The sequence below is a fragment of the Cygnus olor genome, chromosome 22 (genome assembly GCF_009769625.2).
Source record: "Cygnus olor isolate bCygOlo1 chromosome 22, bCygOlo1.pri.v2, whole genome shotgun sequence".
Taxonomy (NCBI): Eukaryota; Metazoa; Chordata; class Aves; order Anseriformes; family Anatidae; genus Cygnus; species Cygnus olor.
Genome location: NC_049190.1, coordinates 2905176 through 2920342, shown reverse-complemented (window position 1 = coordinate 2920342; position 15167 = coordinate 2905176). Strand labels below are relative to the sequence as shown.

Below are 15167 nucleotides of genomic sequence, written 5' to 3'. Positions count from 1 at the left end.
GGCCTGGGATAACAGATCCCAAAGCTCCTGTGAAGGCACAGTCAGGGGGTTGAGGGTGCAAGGATCAGGGTGAAAAAGCCCTGAGATCAGGCCAGCTTTTGGCACGGTTACACGCGGGGATATTTATAGAAAACCAATAGCTCGTCACGGTGTTATCTCCGAACAGAACCCACATGCCCCATCGGGATGTGCCCACCTGATTCCCACATGCTTTGGAAATGTCATCCCCAGCCACTGTGAAATGAAAAGGCCAAAGGAGGATTTCAGGAGCCCGAGGCTCAACGTGAGCAAAGGGAGCTGCAGCTGCCAGTGCTTGCAGAGGGGTTTGCCTTAAGAGGTGTAGGTAGGGTCGTCAGTCCCAGAGGAGCAACGAGACCTACGGAGCTCTGCTGCCTCTTCGGAACAAAGTGGGAGAATCTGTGCTCTGCCAAGACCCGTGTAACCCTGCTCCCCTCTGTTCAGAAGCATGAAATATTTAATCAGCGATTAGCTGAGGCTGCCACATTGTCCCTGTCCCTAGGAAGGGGAGCACTTGCTACACACGAGTAACAAAGAGAACAGAAGATAGATGTGTGGCAGGGGAAGAAATCCCAGGTGCTGCCCAGTTGAAAGAACACAACTCCCCTGCATAAAAGCCCATCCCCTGCCTGGCTGGGATCCTTTCTTGCAAAGCCCCAGAGCCCAATTCCCCCCTGTAACATCCCAGTTCAGTCCCTACCCGAGCTTCCTCAGCAGCTCAAATGAGGACATGAGCCCCTGAGAATCTGCCCCAGATTCCTTGCTGTGCCAGGGGAAGTAGGCAGAAGAATTTGGAGTCAAGTTTGTGCTGGTGAAAATGTCCGTGCAAGGCAGGAGAGAGGGACAGAGCCAGTTTGACAGCCTTCCTCATAGAGCAGCACTGCTGGCAGGTCAGCACAGCATCCTGCAGAGCTGGGTCCCAGCATTTATCACCCCCACGCTCGCCCCCCGGGATGCCCCCAAGGCTGAGGGATGCAGGACAGAGGCTGACATGGCGCACCGAGCTGAAAAAAATCAGCTGAGCTGCGGGAGGCAGCCTTGTTATCACGCCCAGCTCCAGGCTTTTAGAGCTGTTGCCAGCTAATTCCAGCTATCGCACCAGCGTAGGGTGGGTGGGGAAAAAGCCCTGCTCGCTGGCTGGCTGCAAGCAGGAGCACACAGCAACACAGCACATCGCCCTCCTTTAAACTCCTGCTGCTGTGTCTGACGCACAGGCGTCCCCCTCCGCTGTAACAAACGTCCCTCGGGGATGAGGAGATGAAAAATAGCTCCTTAGCCAAACTCCCCCTCTCCTTGGCTCCCTCCCTCCCCTCCGTGAAATTAATCTCAGTGTTCCTGCACTATCTTCTCCTCTCCTTGACCTATGGCCATGCCTGGGGGAGTTTCTCCACTGCTTTCTTTCGAGTCAGTTAAAGTGTTGGGAATACTCATCATTCTGACACAGCCCTTTGCCAGAGCCCCTGCACAAAGTTGCCATCCATCTTCTGTGCTCTGAGCTGCCCTCTTCTGCATACTCGGGGGTCTGGGCACGCAGTACGTACGGGGAAAAAAATGGGAGCCGCTCCCCTTTCATTTATCACTCAGGAAGGATGAGAGGTGGGAGATGAGGCCACCCCTCGGGACAGGTACACAGAGAGCTCCAGACGAGAGGCCAGCTCTGCTTTCAGCTCCTCCCTCCATCCACACCTCCCAGAAGCAGATTAAGGTCTCGTTTTCTTCCTCCCCTCTGTCCGTGCGCTGTTACCTGTCCATTTACACTGCTGCATTCATCACCTCTCCCCTGATCCTTTATCTCCTCTTCTCTCCCACCTCATCGGAGAGAAAAAGCTGTAAAATTATTATTTTTTTAACCCAAACAGGGGGCTCTTAGGGGATTAAGCACAACAGATGCTAAAGAGAAGCCTTCATACTCCTCAGGTACCATACGGGAATATTAGAAGACATATGGGTGTTAAAAGGCCACTGCCAAGAATTTTCCTTACGCTGAGAGGTATCGCCACTGAGCCATGGGGCAGCTGCATGTCTCTCACCCACCAGGTGTGAAGCTCAGGAAATATTGGGAAAAACCTGCTCAGACTCCTCAGCTGAGCCCAGCATCACCCATGCAGCCAGTTCAATGGAAGATGCACTTTGAATGGGCACCAGCCCAGTTTTCTACCAGAAAGCACACACTGCAGCGCAACGATGGAATTACTTTTGTTCAGCTGCCAGCTTCTACCTAAACTACAGAGTTTTTTTCTGTACAAAACCCAACCTTCAGGTATAGCCAGAGAGGGCAGCTCATCAGGAATCTCAGCAAAGCTCCCAGACAACTCCACTAATAAAAATCATCTCCGTTGCATGTAGCAATCAAGAACAAGAACAGATGGGTCCCTGCAGCGCCTGCCTCCTGTGCTCGGTGCTCTTGACTCCTTGCTTTTCAATCCTCCCGGCTTCCCTCTCCCTCCCTGCCATCAGGGCTGGCTGCTCTGCAGCACGGATTCCTGGGGTGGGCACCAGAGCCTGCTAAATTTGGTGGCTGTGGATAAGATTTGTTACTGCAGCTACCCAGAACGAAATAACTTTGGACAGAGAGCTGTGAAAGACACGCTGCACTTTTTATCCTGTACAAGAGGCAACCCCATTCAGAAGTTCCTGAAATGGAATCCACTGAAAACACTCCCTGGATTTTGCTGAATCTCAGCACTGGAATGGTGGCACAGGACACATACCACAAAATTTGTTATGTTATTCCAAGAGCTTATACACAAGATCGGGGCCAACAAGCCCCGCAGGACACAAAGCCCAGGACGAGTCATTCCTCTCTGCTGGGAAGTGCGCAGAACTGAGCAGATGAGGCAAAAAAAAAAAAATACTTATTCAGCTCCTACACCCTGAAGTGCTGGCCCATAGCTGGGACACAAAGCTTATTATAGACCCAGGAAATATTTTTATTATTCCAAGCTCAGCAGAGCAATCACAGCAAGAGCAGGCATGGATTGTACTGGGTGGCCACAGACAACCCACCTGAGGAACAGGATGGAGACTTTGCAAGGAGTGAAAAAATGATTAGATGCTGTATCGGGAGTCAAGTAAAAAAAACAAAAAAAAAAAAATCCTATTTCCCAACAAAAACTGGAGGATATGGTTCCCTGCACTACAGAGGGCGGAAAAGAAGTTATGGAGAAAACTGCCCAGTAAAAGAGGAAAATTTTGTCTTCCCCCTTCTATTTAAGCCTTTATAAAGCTATGCATGTTGGACTTCATCTACTGCAAATCCCCCTCTCTGTTGTCAGTGCTTGGAGAGTTAAAGTCTTTAATTCTCCTGCACACACCATAGGCTGGTTGGGTAATATCTGTTTTATCCTTCCTACAATGAATCCCACCTCCTCCTCCTCGGACTGCCCTGCCTATTGATTCCAGCCCAACACTTGGGTTTACTGTCAGCCCAGACATTCACCTCTCATCCAGCCAGGCAGTTTCTTATCTGTGATTTCCTCGTTACCTCCGAGATCATAAAGCTTTGCTGCATGGAGCAACGGTGGGGTTTTGCCTAAACGCGGGGCTGCTTTCGGCAGCCTCTCCCTGGCAGGATTGCTCCGGGAGCAGGTCAGCAGCAGGGAGGAGGACGTCCAATTCTCTGCCTCTTTGTGCTCGTGGCTCTGCAGAGCTCCGAGGATGTCTTAGCTCTGCAGACCTTCTGCAGTAGACTCCAGGAGCAGATCTGAAGGGCATTGGCACCACGAGGGAGAACAGATCCACGAGCAGTGCAGCTGGGAAGGGCTCACACAGCAGTAGGGCAGAGCTCAGCTGCCCCAGTTAGTGCCATACCCTGCAAGCCACCAGCTCTCAGAGCCTGCTCCTGGCCAGCAGAATGCAGTGAGCCACCAAGTCACTACGGATCCCCTAGGTGCGAGATGGAGGTGTTAAAATGCAGAAGGGGTCAGGCATGGGAAGGAGCAGTGGGGGAAGGAGCTGAGGAAAGGCTTTCTGTGCTGCATGGGTATGTCTGCAGCCCTTAAGCGCATCTCAGAGGTTCCCTGGCCGTGCCTGACCCCCGGAGGACGAGGTGTTGCGCTGACATCTGCAGGGCCTCCAGCCCACAGAGCAAGCCATACACTTAGCTCCAAGTCACATTGCTGCTTCCAGAGGCTGAACTGAGGGCATGAAGTTAGCCTGAGAAGAACGGCAGGAACGGCCAGCCCCACCACTGCATCACTGGCAGGGGAAGCAGGCTGACCCCTGCTCTGACCACCCCGTGCTTTATCACGCAGGATTTCAGTGCACAGATAACAGCCGGTAGCAGAAATGCCAGGTCAGTAATTATCATTAAACCCAGGCCCGTGGAGCTGATGCAGACATCCCCTCTCTCAGCTCTCTGCATTATCCCTGCTCACCTCCGCTGCACGCTTCTTTTGTGAAAAAACTCAATCCCATCCACGAGCAGTGGATGCCTGCTTTGGAGATAAAACCTCTCATTCAGCAGCCCTAGACTAAACAATAGGATCTATCAGCCCTCCCAGGTCCTGAAAATCTCCTCCGATAAACTTTTATCTGAATCTCTTCTGCTGGCATCTCCAGCAGCATCTCCCTTCGTTACCTTTGTTTGCCTTTCAAAGGCTTAGCTGCAGAGCTGGGCCTGATTCTGATCTCATGCAGAAATGACTTGGTGGCCTGATACCTGTGCTCAGAGACAGATCTGAGGGCAGCAGTAAATCCCACACGCTGCCCTTGGGAGCACTACATCTGCAGCCGGAGGAGGAACAGCAGCAGCCATGAGCGTCACCGACGGTGAACGTGAACGGCAGGACGGGAGCATTGCTTTGAATCTGAGGACCAGAAAGGCTCTTAGCAAAGAACCATCAAGACCTTTTCTCCTCCAGTTCCAGCTGCAGCTCTGCCCCAGGAGCTGGCGTTTGCTCCGGGTGCATCCCCACCAGCAGCTGGGGCACCCAGCACTGAGCCCCACCAGACCACGGGAGGTGGGACTGGTTACAAGCCCCTTCCTCACCAGCTGCTGGCCCAGCACCCAGCAGGTACCCAGGGGGGTTGTGCCCTGCCTGGTGACGAGCTCCTCCTGATGAGCTGCCCCCTCCTGATCTTTGCTTCCACAATTCAGAGCATGCACGAAAACGAGGCCTCTGGTGAAGGCACCGAGCCCAGAGAGCTTGTTCCCCGGAATGCTGCACATTGCAAACAATCTCCAGCAAAATCCCTCCCATCTCATTCAGCTGCGTGTTTTACATGATTACCTGTTTGCATTCAGACACCCAGCACGCATCAGAGCCCCTCACCTCTTTTCAGGAGGCAGCTCTCACCCCAGGGACCGCGAGGGTTGCCTGAGGACAGGACACAAGGGGCAGAACTGTTCCAACTCTGCTCTGCCGCCAGCTCACCTTGCTCGCAGCTATTTATAGGTGCTGTATTTAAAGTTTTAAGTCTCTAATAATGCATCGCTTATTTCTGTACTGCAAACAGATACACCCTCGGCCCTGTCGGCTTCTACCTTGTCCTCAAGGCACTGGGAAACAGGGATGGCCAGGATGGGATGTAGTAACAGATTAAGGGGCTGGGGCTTCAAGAAGTATCTTGCTCCTGCTGCAGAGGGGCCAGGATTTTGGTCATTTATCCATTTGTGCAACAAGCTGAGAACTGACTGGAGAGATGGATGGGTCTTCCTTCAGTTCCTACAGCCATTTCTGGCAATGTTTCATAGCCCCCTCCCCTTTTTATTTAATTGCAATGCAAGTCCTAGAAGGTCAGTTTTCTTTTTTTTTTTTTTCTTTTCCAAAAATAAATTAGACTCATTATCTGTTAAAATGTCTGACTTGGAAAGAAAAAGTGAATTTGCAAAGAAAAAAACATTAATGAGATCCAAGAAATATTAACAAGTCTGGAAACTAGAGGAAGAGAGAATGTAGGAGTGTTAATTAAAGATAACTGGCTCCAACACAAAACGGGGACATTCAAAAACTGCTCGGAGAAGAATGCTTATGGGCTGGATTCTCCTGAGGCTGTAAGTTTGGGGGAGGATTTGTCCATTGTGTGTAAGGGCTGGAGAGGGGCTCTCCCTCTTCCCTGCCTCCCATGCCCTCTCCATCCCATTAGGAGTAAATCTGAAAGAGCTGCAGCATTAAACAAAAAATGTTACCTTAAACCCCCCTGTGATTAAAGGAGGGACAGTGTAATTCCACAGCTGTTTAAAGTGCAGCCCAGAAAGGTTAAGTTTAATATCAGAGAGATGAGATTTCCCCTCTCAGGAGCTGTCAGTCACACCTGGGCCAGGGAAGCTCAGACAAGAACGCTTCAGTGGCCTCTCCCCCTTGCCAGGGCACACTCCACAGCCTGGATCCACACGGACAAAAATGGGACGGAAAGCTGCTGGTGTGTTAGCAGGCTCAGAACATGGTGTTTGTGCAGGACGAGACGCACCCGCTCACTGCAGCGTTGGGGTTTGCTGCTCTCCTGCAGGGCTCGCTGCTGACCAGCTGTGCCAAGGGAGCTTTCTGCCACTCCCGTGATTCTGCCCACACAAACTGTCCCGGAGAAGGGCTGGTTTCTTGGCTCCCACAGGAAAACCACACAAGTGCTAAGATCCACAGAGACCACATGCAGTAAGTTACAGGGCAAACTAGCCTGAAACCCACATAAAGAAGAGAAAAACCGACCGCAACTCTTCCTCACGTGCATCTGCTGCCACATATGGACCGCTGCTTCCTAGCCAAATAGTACAGAGCTGCTGCCCCTCGTTTCTCTAGGCACCCAGTGTTAGCTCACAGGCAGCCGGGCTGGTTTTCCCCAGCCTCCCCATCTGTTTGGATAGAAGTCTGAAAGTTTGTATTTGAAATTCTACAGGTGCGCTTGTATTTGCAGTCTCTTCCATTAAGCAGATTTTATTTCTCCACGAAATGGAGACAGCCCTGCTCCCACAACCCCCCTCCACCCGACAGAGGGATGTCCTTTGACCACAGCACTTTCAGTGCCACCTCCTATGCAAAAACCCTTTTTTCCCTTGGAGCTGGCTGCCACACGGTCCCTTCTGTTGTCATTCTCTCCATAGCAAGAAAGCAGCAGCAGGGCATGAAAGAGGAACAGCAGAAAGGCGCGAGGTCATCAGCTGCACTGCCTTCACCGACTGCTGTATTTAGGAAGTGCTTTGTGTTTTACAGCAGTAGTTCATCCACTTCACCCCGGTGGCTCCCGTATCCCCTCCTTCCCAAAGCCCTCCAACTTCTCTGCCCGTCCTGACCCGGCTCCCTCTCTCAGATGAGAATTGCTTTGCACACAGCTATTCACAAAGTCTGGATGCACTCGCCTTTGAATTCTGAATCGCTGCAGCTTCGCTGCTGCTGCATCGCTAATGCAATGTGAATTCGGCCAAGTCAATAAAAAATCCCAACAGGAGACATTGCTGCATCTGAAATTGCGAGCCAACAAGGAAGGGAGAGAACAAAAAGAAAAGCAGTGCTTGCCCCCAAAGACAGCGTTCGCTGGCTGGGGCTGCAGTCCCTGGCTATGGCTGCTCAAATCCATAAGGGGAAGCAGGGAAATGTGTGGATCGGGCACAGGGTGGGTGTGATAGAGGCCAGCTGGGTGCCAGAGTCCTAAATGACCAGACACTTTGCTGAAGCAGGACTTAGGGCTGTTGCTGCTTGAGAAGAAACCAGCAGCTCCCATTAAAATTCCTTCTCAAGCTTCTGCCAGCTCCGACTCTGAGCAAGCTGCTCCTTGGGGGAGTCACTGAAGGACAAGTTTGTGCCTTGGGATTATTTGCTGGCAGTTCAAAGAGCCCTTGAAACTCCCTGTCCGCAGCACTGCAGAGTGCAGGATGTGAGGGAGCAGCTTCTGGAAACTTGAGCTCCCTGATTAGGAACCTGACAGGGGAAACCTGCCCTTTCCCCAGAGATTAGAAAGGACAGGTTGAGGGAAGGCGTCTGCCATCGGGTGCTGAGGAGTAACAACCATCGTCTGTGCTAACAGAAATGACCGTAGGGCTAAAACACTGCATGGGGACACCAGAGATCTGTGCTCATCTCTACCAAACTCCCTCCGTGACTATGACAGGTCGCTTCGTCATGCTGTAAGACAAGCAGAATAACCCTTTTCTCCCTCTTTGCCCACCTCGTTGAGATTTCTCAGCACAGCAAATGTCTGTCTCCTGCCAAAGCAGTGCCAGCAGTGCAGGGAGAGGCTGGTGGTACCAAACGGAGCACTGAAATCTGGTCCCCTGGAGTCCTGCTGCTCAGCAGAGGGTCTCCAGCCACAGGATAAAACAAAGCCTGCTAGCTTCATGCCATGGCTCTCAGCCTCTGCTGGTCACCATTCCTGATGTGTCCCTTGGACCAGTCCCACCCTGGGGATGCACAGACCCTCCTTCCCTGGTTCTGCTGCCCTCCAGAGTGTTATTGCTGGAACATAAAGGCTAAGATGGTTGCAGTGAGCTGCCTCCAGAAACAAACCAGCCCCACTGGCAGCCCTCACGCTCCATAGGATCAAGTTCTGCTACACCTGAGCGCAGACTCCTTCAGACCTCTGCTGGCAAGGTATTTTCCCAAAATGTAAAGCTTCAGAGAAGGTCAGAGCTTCCTATTTTATTTGCAGCCGGTTCAGAAGCAGCACTGAAAGCCACAGATGTCCCTGAGATGTTCGGAAGCATTCGAGCCCTGAAACTGTCAGGCTGGGTTAGAGCAGACGGACGTTTAACCCGGCCTGTTCTCTGCCCAAAGCTAGAACCGAGGGCTCTGCTGGAAGGCTCAGAAAGCCCTACAGCAGGTGGATGCGAAACCTTTCCCCAGGGAAATCTTCTTCCTGACCCCAATTAATTAGAAGCTGCCTGACGCCCTGAAGCATGGAGAGGAACACCACGGGGAGAAACCGGAGGTGGACAAAGGGCTGCATCCAGGGGAAGCAGCAGCCACCTGCCAGCTACGGTTCATGCCGTAAACCGGTCTGCAAGGGGGCTTAGAGACATTTTAAAGTGCATTTTCCTGCCATAAAGCGAGACACTTTCCTCCTTGGGAACCAAAGGGGGTCTCCTGGGCTGAGTTTCATTTCCTCCATAATGAAAATTAATAGCAACGGGAAGGACCGAGGCGAGGAGGAGAGGCTACAGCTTCCTCCCACTCCGCAGCTCCGTGCCTGCTGCTCCACTGCAAGCCCGCTGCACTCAGAAGAAGCAGGCAGTCACTACATTTTAATTATGTCAGTAATATATTTGCAGCCAATATTCCCCTCGGAGTCCACACAATAACCATTTAAACACAAGGTCAATTTGCTTGCCGTAACAGACCGCAGCTCTCTGAGGTTACTTATTTCCACAGCGTGTTCTCTTCCAGGCAGACAACTTCCCTCCCCTGTGCCTCCTGCTCCTGTTACCCCTTGCCAGCCTTCTTCAGCTGGAAAGAATTTCTGGCCAAAGCCAAAAACAAACAAGGAAGAATGCAGCTATTCCAGGAAAATAAAAGCTAGCTGTGGGAAAAGCTAGGACTTCGCAGGGGAAATCTGGATTCAGGCTCAGAAGGGAGCAGTAGGAGCAGCCCTAGCATTTTTTCTGGACAGATGGTTAGAAGTGAAAAAGGAGGAAAAAAAAAAAAGGAATTGATAGCCAAGGCACGTGAATGTCAGAAATATTAAGAGACCTATAGCAAATAGACCAGCCAAGGGCAGCAGTGAAGGCTTCTTATAGGAAGGAACAGAATTTTCACTGCTTGGGGCCTAGGAGTTATTGATAAGATCGTACAAGTAATAGGAGTGGAAGGAAGAGAACTAAATAGTCTAAGGAGCAATCGTGAAGTAAGCAAAGCCAAATGGTGACTCGGGGGAAATAGATCGATGTTTAAATGTTGGCCCCAAAAGTCCTGGAGAGGCAAGAAGTGCCGAGTGATGTGCACCCTGATGTTATTGCAGAGGTGGCATGGGGCAGGATGCTCCTCCTGCTTCCCACCCGCCCTGCGAACATCAATGCTGCTAACACCCTACATGCAGAAGGGGCCGTGCTGTAGTCCCAAAACACAACCTTGCTGTTCTGGGACTAGTTTGCCAGCTGCTAGGAGCCTACAGCTCTGAAAGGGGCCCTGGATCCCCCCTTACCGTTGCCCCAAGTGCTGCAGCAGTGCCCAAGCAGAGGATTTCTGCCTCTGACAGCAGGACCCCAGCCCTGGCAGCTGCCGCCCGTTCTGGCTCTCCTCAGTTTCCTCGTGTTCACCAAGCCCACCTCCACATATGTTCGGTACTTTGGGTTCCTGCAGAAGCTCCGTCAATGCAGGGATTTCTGGGATGCTTCCAGAAGCAGGGAAAAGAAACAAAGTACAATTTATATATATTTATATAGAGACAAAACTGGCACAGAACTCAGGAAATCACGGACTTTCTCCTTCCCAGCTGCATGCTTTTCCTTTCCAAGGCCTCCAAAATCAGGACAGCCTCTCCACCAGCCTTTGGGAACAATGCCCCCAGGTCCCACCTTGCCCCTGGCTGCAGGAGGAGCAGGGAGGATGCTCTTGGCCATGGAGAGGCTGCACAAAGACCCACACCACACTACCGTGTCCCTCTTACCAAGGCATTTTGGGGAGAGAAATATTGTCTGCACACAACACTAGTTAACAACAGGCCTCCTCCACGGGGTAACAGCATCAGAAGCAGGTTCTGAAGACAGAACTAGAGAGACAACTTGAGGGACTATTCTCACTCGGGCTTTATTCGATTTTTAATATTCATGAGCATTCCCAGCAGGGGAGCTAGAATTTTTCACTCCGAAACCTAACTACTTTATAAAAGCCTAGTTAAGTTCTTTGGTGGAAATAAAGAAACTACGGCTCTGAAGGTCACTAGGTGCCACCCCACATCCAAAAAAGCCCACAGCTCTTCCTTGCATGGCCCACAGCCAGGAAATGTCCCCGAGGTAGCACCTTGTGCAGAGGGCCACAGGAATGCTAACCCAGGTCCTGAGGCTGCCTGAAGAGGTTTGAATTTTTGTTGTCTGGGAAAGAGGCAGGCCCCAGGTGGAGCTGGGGCTGGAGATCAGCCTTCAAAGGACAGGAAGAGTTCAGGTGAAGTGAGGACCTGATCCCCTAGAACGTGACTGGAGGAGGAACTTTCTCCAAGGGATGATTTTATAGGCAAAGCAAGGCCTGGGCACACTCAAGATGAGCTCAGCTGAGCAAATTGCTCTTTCTACAGCTTTCCATGGTCTGATTCATTTGGAGGACACAACATTTGTAGCTCTCTGAAAAAGTTCTTTGGTGAAGGCATGTTTTCGACCAGTTTTCAGCCAGGACATTCTGCAGTGCTGCTCATTTTTCCAAGACTGCACTTAGATTACGGCTGCTCCTGCTAGAGGAACGCTTTTTCAAATGGGAGATTGGTTTTGAAATTGCAGTTGTGCTGAAGCCACTGCACTGATTCCCAGTATGACACAACCCCGTGCTCAAAGGCTGCTTAAAAACTGTCTGGGTTCTCGTCATGGAGAAGTGGGCACCTGCTGAAGATGCCTGAAGCACAACTTGCACCAGGCTGGCTCCTCTCAAAGCACCAGAGGACGCGCGCTGGTTGCAGGACAGAGGGGAGGGCTGGATTTATCCCAGTGCTGAGTCACAGCCAGATGCTCCTGTAGTGAGTCACATTCCTGGTAAAGGGCAAGGTGACCGGGCTGACAGGGACTTTTGCATCCCAAATCGTGTTGCATCTTGTGGAAGTGACAGCAAAGAAGAAATCTGCAGGTCTCCACACTAAAAGCCAATCTTGGGACAGCAGGGGCTGGATCTGCTCACTCTGCAGAATAACAACCCATTCTGAGAGTCTATGAACGAGGTCAATGAAGCACTTGGGAGACAATTCTGCAATTTCTCTGAAGATAGCATAATCTGTTTTATTGTTTCCAGCCACAGAACCTTTGGTTAGAGTCAGTCCAGCCTCCACCAGCAGTGCTGACGGAAAATAGCTGTCCCCCAAACATGGGACGGTTCTCACCTCTGCCCAGTTGATATAAGGCTTCTTAGAATACCTATTTCAATTTTTCTGTCTTCATTTTGCAAAGCTCCTGCTTGTTCTCACTGCTTGCAGCAGTTTCGCCTCCTTCCTTGAGGAAAACGCTGAATCAAATTAAATATATCTTCATGCACTTTTTTTTTCTTCCTTTTTCCCCAGCTATACTGCTGCTGACTGTGATCCTCTCAGCCCTAGGATACGACACGAGGTCGTCAGCCCAGGCCACAGCCATGATAAGAAAAAAAAAAAAAGGCTCCCAAGACGAGTTCCCAGCTCTTGGGCTCGAGGCGGGCCAGCGCGGACTACAGAGAAAAGGGCTTGCTACTGGAAAGGTGTTGTCTACATCGGGGGTAGCTAAAAGAAATGAAGGAAAACAAGCTCCCTTTCAGCCTCTAAGATTCTTGTGCATTTCTATTAATTAAAAATCCAAAGGTAATTTGTCAGGAGATTAACTTAGGTGCTACAGCCAGCTCCCAGAGCAGGTAATTGCATTTTGTCCTCGCTGCTACACTTCACTTCCCTGCTCTGAACGGTGCTGCCTCCCTTTCATTACCCAAGTCTAACGCACTCGAACAAGTGTATTCTGGATGTCAGGACGCGTTACGGTGCTTCACCCAACACACGAGAAATCAAGGCACAAAAAGACCAAGTGATGGAAGAGTTGGTGCAGGTCCCAACTGGAGAACTGGAAAACGCTCCATCTCCTGCTCACCCTTCCCTGTGATTCAGACCATTAGTTTTTAGCCACAGACGCACAGTTCCCTATCAGTAACCCTCCCATGCCCCGCAGGACCTATTCAGGGAACCCCAGGGCCAGGCTCCCACCCCATAACCCAGCTTTCAGCATCCCTGGGGCTGCAGCCTCCCAGCCAGCCACCAGCACCCCAGGCCTGGATGCTGGGAGCTAATCAATACCAGAGGAACAGATTAAGGGACTGGTTCGCAGCCATCAATCAGCACCATTTACACGAGAACTGTCAGGCTGCAAATAGAAAAAGAGGTGATGTGAAACAATCCTGTCTGAAGGTTTTCAGCACTCTTTACAAATTGCTGTGGTGAATAACTTGTTGCCTGTATTTATCCCTTTTCAAATTGTCTCTTAGCTACAGTCATCCATCTTCATTCCTCCCCGCTTGCTGCAGACACTCTCTGCTGCTACCTCATTATTTTACATTTGTACACTGCCACTTGGCTGTGCCTTGCTCAGAGATGCACAGCGAGCCCAGGAGGACTGATCCTTCCCTGGGGCAATGCCTCTGGCCTCAGGGCGGGTCCAGCACTGCCCTTCACACCCCTCCTGCGGCACGCAGGGTGCTCCGAGGGATGGGAGCACTGCCACCAGGACACCCGGGGACCAGCGGGACAGTGCTAACAGCCTCGGATAGCACAGCACCTGATCCATATAATGGAGGTTTTATATAAAGGAGGTTTTACTGGTCGAGGTGGTGCTTCACCAGAGCACTTCTACATCAATGGACTCAGATGTTTGAGGCAGGTCAATTTATTTTTTCCTTTTTTTTTGGAAAGAAATTGGAAGTTAGAGATGCCACCAAGAAACAGACATCATGCCAGGCAGCACTCGGACAGGCTCCAGCTGTGTTCTGCTCCGCAGCTCCCTAGAAAAGCACCTGACATCCAGCTAGTGTCGGTATCCCCATCTTCAGAGTGACTTCCACCAGCTCAGTGCTGCTCCTCCTCACCTCTCAGCTCCTGGAGGAGTGCCATGGCCCTCCTCTCCCTCCAGCTGCAGGCACACACCTCCACCAGATTCCTGGAGCAGCTGCTCTCGCATCCCTCCTGCCTCCAGCTGTCCTGCTCACATTAAAAACCTTTCCTTCAGGATTAGGTGCACCTTTTTTCCCCCACACACACTTCAGCTTTTCTCTCCTTCATTTGCCAATCATGACTGAATGCTCTGAGTGTTTTCACTGGCCAGCATCTCAAACCCACCGCTTCCTCTAATTTATACTCTGCACTGACTCATTTTATTTGCCTCTGAGAAGAGTCCAGGGAATAGTGTTTGTATAAAAGATGCTACACAAAATAAACTCATATCGTGCCATAAATCTCAGCCAAAGCACAACTAAGATGGGTGCAAAATTATAGGCTGCAAGTAGGTGGTTTGAGAGCACTCACTCACATGGGAGGGCAGAACAATTCCCTCCACGCCAACCACCGCCGGGGGAAGCTCCGTAGCTCACGTTATTCAAGCGGCCAGGCTGGAGAGGGCTCTTCCCTTCCAATCCATAACTCTAAAGGTCAGGTCTTGTTAAAAGAACATTGACAAGATCAAACCCCCAAAGCCCTGGGGACTGTGTATATCTGTCTCAGGGGATGACCCTGCCATTTAAGAGAAAATAAAACAGAAATGCCTCGGTCGAGGGCAGCCTGTAACTCCGTGGCAGGAGCCAGACGGACCCAGGGATACCAAATGTCCACACTGTGCCATCCCAGGGGAAAAAGACGGGGAATTTGAACCACATCTTGTTTAGGTGCGCATGGGAGGAAAGCAATCACAGAACCAGAGCAACATCTTGAAAGGGAAAGAGCTTTGGGAAACAGAAAACAATCCTGGAACATTAAAGGGTTGCTTCTGCCTTTTCCAGGAACAGGAGGTGTCAGGGTGTGGAGGTGTCAGGGTATGTGCCACAGCCCCAGGCTCCATCCTCAGCCTCCCGTGCCAGCCAGTCTCAAAGCCTTCCCCATTTTACTGAATCACAACTGCTCCAGACTTCCTCAAGTTTTCCCTTTCACCCTAATTGAAAAGCAGAATCCAAAAATCATCGTGGGCAGCAGCCCTCGGTCTCAGACTCATTCCCATTTCTTCCTGCTGAGATAATCTCGACTTCCCAAATCGAGTGGCAAGAGGCTGAGTGCCCGAGCCCGGTGCCAGGAGCCATCCTGTCACCTGTGCTGCTGGCTAGCTCTCGCTGGCCCCAATTTATTCAGTACCAATGCTAGCAGCCTGCTAACAGACAACCTTAAGAGCTCTTCTCTTCAATCCAGGCCCTGCCTTTTGCATTATGTAACATCTCTCCGCCTCAACTATTCCCCGAGCTGAAAAGCTGTTCGTATAATAGATGGATGCTCCGGCTGGACATTTTTATTTTTATTATGTTTAATTCACTTTATCCATTGCTAATTTCCCTTTTGCTATGTGCCTGTCAGGAATCCATGTCTCAGCA

At 51.0% G+C, this 15167-nt stretch overlaps 1 long non-coding RNA gene across 3 annotated transcripts in view; it reads right to left on the bottom strand.

Moving 5' to 3' along the window:
• Nucleotides 1-15167, bottom strand: part of LOC121058603 — a 110426-nt gene that overhangs the window by 64303 nt on the left and 30956 nt on the right. Inside the window, exons 2-3 of one of the 3 annotated variants that reach the window (XR_005814263.1) lie at nucleotides 12898-12964; nucleotides 10694-12173 (exon numbers count right to left, since the gene is read on the bottom strand). The exons of the other annotated variants lie outside the window; for them this stretch is intronic. This is a non-coding gene — a long non-coding RNA (uncharacterized LOC121058603). Of the gene's footprint in view, nucleotides 1-10693; nucleotides 12174-12897; nucleotides 12965-15167 lie in introns of those variants that run through there. 3 annotated transcript variants of the gene reach the window in all.